Here is a 5,020-nt window from a genome sequence, read left to right on the forward strand (position 1 = left end):
GGAGCAGACTCATCCCCTCCCCACCCTCATGCTCTATACTGGTCTGAGAGTCAAAAGACCTCGCATAGGTCATATTATCTTGGTAGGCCTGACTCAATCAGTAAGGAAATCTCATAGTCTATTACACATTAAAGACTGTCATAAGGTTTTATACTTGAGACACGTGGTCATAAACTAAAGGGGGGGAACGGTGGGGGAGGGGATGTGCAGGGTGGAGGGGAATGAAGGGGGGAATAGAAAAACTGTAATGGCATAATCAATAAAATATATTAAAAGAATAAAAATCTACAAACTGGAAAAAAATTAAAATAAAATAAAATAAAATCCAAATTCATTTGTTTCCTTAAATGATGATATATTGAAATGGGTGTCATGGACTCAGAGCTGAATGGTGTGTCTAGAGGGTTATACATAATGAGTCTGGGAAGTTCCTCTGGAGCAGTCAGTCACCTGGAGCTATTGGGAGCTTTGTCTGTTTCTCTAGCTATATAGCCTTAAGTCTGGCTCTCAGGCCCTCCCCAAGGCTCTGAAAATTATCTAGTATTTTGAATAAACTCTTTAAACTGGTGAGAGTGAATTCTGATGTTGGTAAATGAAAACTGATGGATTCACAACAGAATATACGGGGGGGGGCAAAAGTAGGTTTACAGTTTTTTGTATGGAAAATAATACAATAATTAATAGATAATAATACAAGAATAAGCTCTGTGTTTTGCATACTCACAACTGCAAACATACTTTTGCCTTACTTTATATTCAGAATTAACCCAATGGTCTTGCCAGAATTTCCAAAAGGTTCACAATCAATGTCTCACAATATTTCTTTTAAGTAGAAGTAGCAAAATAAGAATGTTTTTGGTTCTTCCATGTGTGCATTTACCTCCCAGAACTCCAACAATCTCTAAACTGAAGAATGTTCATAGGCAAGAAATCTATTGAAATAAATATTCCTACTTTGTGATGAGACTTTGCCAATACATTTCTTGGCTGTTTCTGCCATGGTATGTCTTAGGAGCCTCATTAGAAGATGCCTGGCACTAACCTCTCAGATGAATCTCAAAGTCAGAGCTTTTCTTTTACTAGTGCTACCACCTCTTTCTACTGTGAACTTTCTAATTGTGAGGCCGAAATACCATGTACGATATACTCACTGGAATGAAAAATATTCACAAGCCATAACACAGTGTTTTATATTCTGCACTGGCATGATGAAAACTATTTATGGTTAACAGAAATCTCCATACGAGGATAATGAAATTAAAATGTCATTGCAAACAAAAATGTCACATGCATGAATAGTATTACTGACTTAATTGATAAAGTCTGACCACTTCTTTCCATTATGTAATGGACAATGGTAACTATTATACAATTACTCCACTCTTTTTTTTACCTCAGGAGGAAAATAAATGGTGCCATAAATTTCACGTTTACTGGAATTTGGACAAACTCCCTCTTGAGTTAAGTTCCAACTTACTTTCACAAGAACTATTTAAAAACTCATAATTTCAGTCATACATTAGTATTTTGTTCTTATGTTGAGGCTGCCCCTTTTAAAAGCTATACTTCAAACCCCTAAATATTCTACAAAAAAAAAACTTGTTAGAACTAATAAAAAATTCAGCAAAGTTTCAGGATACAAAATTAACACATAAAAAACAGTTACACTTCTGTACACTAACATTCTGAAAAGGAGAGTAAGAAAACAATTCTATTTACAACAGTACCAATAGAAATAAAATGCCCTGGCTGGTGTAGCTCAGTGGATTGAGCGCAGGCCTGCGAACCAGACAATCACGGTTCGATTCCCAGTCAGGGCACATGCCTGGGTTGCAGACCAGTTCCCTGCAGCCAGTTCCCAGCAGGGGACGCACGAAAGGCAACCATAAATTGATGTTTCTCTCCCTCTCTCCTTCCCTTCCCCTCTAAAGATAAATAAATAAATAAAATACTTAGGAACATACGTAATGAAAGATGTGAAAGACTTAGTTATACACTGAAAACTATGCATACCACTGTGGAAGGAAATTAGAGAAGTTACAAATAAATTGAAAGACATTCTGTGTTCATGGATTGCAAGACTTAATATTATTAAGACATCAGTACTACCCAAAGTGATCTAGAGAGTCAATGCCATGCCTACCAAAATCCCAATGACATTTCTTTTGAATAGAAAAAAATCTTAAAATTCATATGGAAGCTCAAGGGACCTCAAATAATCCAAACAACTTTGCAAAAGAACAAATTTGAAGGAGTCACACTCCCTGATTTCAAAACATATTACAAACTAAAGTTATCAAAACAGCGAGGTCTAGCATAAAGACAGACACATAGACCAATGGAATAGAATAGCACAGAAATGAACCCTTACATATATAGTCAAATGATCTTTGACAAGGGTGCCAAGACCACTCCACAGAGAAAGGATAGTCTCTTCAACAAATGGTGTGGGAAAATGAGAATATGCACCTGCAAAATAGTGAAATGGGACCCTTATCTTATACCATATACAAAAACTAACTCAAAATTGACTAAGACTTTAAATGTAAACCCCAAATCATAAAACTCATATAAAACATAGAGGGAAAGCTTCCTGATATTGGATTTGGCTATAATTTTTGGATATGACACCAAAAGCACAGGCAACAAAAGAAAAAATAGGCAAATGGGACTATATCAAACTTAAGAGATTTTGTGCATCAAAGGACACAACCAACCTAGAGTAAAAAGGCAACCTAAGGAATGGGAGGATATACATGTGTTTGCAAGTCATATATCTGATAAGGGGTTAATATCCAGAATATATAAATAACTCCTATAACTCGAAATCCACAAAAATCAAATGACCTGCTTTAAAAATGGGCAAAACGCCCTGGCTACTGTGGCTTAGTTGATTGAGCACCAGTCTGTGAACCAAAGAGTTGCTGGTTCGATTCCCTGTCAGGGCACATGCCTGGGTTATGGGCCAGGTCCCCAGTAGGAGGTACGTGAGAGATGACCACATGTTGATCTTTCTCTCCCTTTCTTTCTCCTTCCTCTGCCCTCTGTCTAAAAATAAATAAATAAAATATTTTTAAAAAATGAGCAAAAGGCTTGAATAGTCATTTTTCTAAAGGTGATATACAAATAGCCAACAAGCATATGAAAAGATGCTCAAAATCACAAATCAGCAGATAAAGCAAATGAAAACCACAATGAGATATTACCTCACACCTATTAAGATGGCCACTCTCAAAAAGAAAAAGATAAGTGTTGGCAAGGATGTAGAGAAGTTGAAACCCTGGTACACTGTCACTGGGATTGTAAATGGTGCAACTGCTATGGAAAAGAGTATGGAGATTCTTCAAAAAGTTAAAAATATTACCAGCAATTTCATCTCAGGGTATATATCCAAAAGAATTGAAAGCAGGGTCTTGAAAAGATGTTTGTATACCCAAGCATACTTACTCTGCATCTGGGGTATGGTTTTGGTTTCTAATTCATCTGAGTTCCCTTCCTCACCCAGTATTGCTCAGAATGCCATCTTTAAGCCCTTACCTGCCCAGACTTATGGAAATCCACCTATTCCCATTCTCTTGTCATGACCTTATAAGAATTCCACATAATTTTCAGTTCGGCCTGAAAATTCCTGCCTGTAGTTATGGGAATCAGAACACATAGCACTCTCTTGACCCTGGAGAACACTGCAATCACCACCAACTGGTCACCAGACCAGGAGAACATTGCAGCTGATGAGATCACTTGTCCCCACTACAGCTGCTAAAATAAGGTGTAGACCAAGAAGTCACACAATGTGAGAAAGAACAAGTTCAGTGACTAGGGCTTTTTGGAGCCATGCACATGGCCACTTTACCAGGTTATGCCAGTCCCCAGGAGGACTGCACTGGGACAAGTTCACTGATGTTCCACACTTCAGACTTAGGAATACCTTTCTTTTTTTTTTTAAGATTTTATTTATTTATCTTTAGAGAGGAAGGGAAGGAGAGAGGGAGAGAAATATCAATGTATGGTTGCCTCTCATGAGTCCCGTGCTGGGAACTGGCCTGCAACCCAGACATGTGCCCTGGTTGGGAATTGAACCGCGATTGTGTGGTTCACAGGCCCGCGCTCAATCCACTGAGCTACACCAGCCAGGGCAGGAATACCTTTCTGATTCACAGCTGCAGCCAGCCCACTGCTCGTCTCACCCAGTCCTACATAGTAACTGCACTGCAGGACCCTTGTTGCCATTCCCTACCTCTGATGTTTGCCCTGTGTCACCTAAGTCCATTTTAAGAGATTTCACCTCTAAATCTCAGGGAGAAAGTTTGGTGCTGAGAGTGCTTTCCCTTCCAGAAGGCCCTTGGCCTTCTTACGCTAATTTTCCCATCTGTCTGCCAACAACATTCAAACTCTATATATCATGAGTTTGCTGAAAAAGAAATAAGAAGGAAAATTTACTAGGTACCAAATAACAACCCTTCTCTCTTTTTCTAGTGGAAGGGTGGGATAGAGGTAGGGGTCAGGTAGAAATACCAAGGTGGGGAGATTCGTGGAATATTTTTCACCAGTTTTTTCCCCAGCCACTGGGTTTACCACCTCTGAAAAGTCCAATGACCTTCCTTCATTCAGTAGTCCAATCATTCTCACTCCTATGTTTCTTTTTGACTCTCCAATTCTGTCTTTGAAGAGTTCCTGTAAGTGTTCATGGAGTCAAATTGCAAGTTGAGGTTGCAGAGACCAGGATTGTTTCAAATTTCCCTGGCTTTGGAGCAACTGTCAATGTATTTTAATAAGGTATGATTATCCCTAAAGGCAGTGGAAGGGGGGTTTATGCCAGGCTTGGTCGTGAGGGGCTACCCTAAGCCTTAAAGGCTATCACCTCCTCCCACCAAGGAATTCCTTGCCTGGGCCTTGGTAAAGAATGCATTGCATTTTGGAGAAGACGTAGCCCTATGAGGGAGAGGTGTGTGTAGTTTGGGTGGAGTCACATAACCACCCAGCTGTGGGCATGAAGAAAGAGCAGAGGCTGAGAATCAGG

This window comes from Artibeus jamaicensis, unplaced genomic scaffold, assembly GCF_021234435.1.
Source record: "Artibeus jamaicensis isolate MK-2021 breed Jamaican fruit bat unplaced genomic scaffold, CSHL_Jam_final scaffold_1283, whole genome shotgun sequence".
NCBI classification, from domain to species: domain Eukaryota; kingdom Metazoa; phylum Chordata; class Mammalia; order Chiroptera; family Phyllostomidae; genus Artibeus; species Artibeus jamaicensis.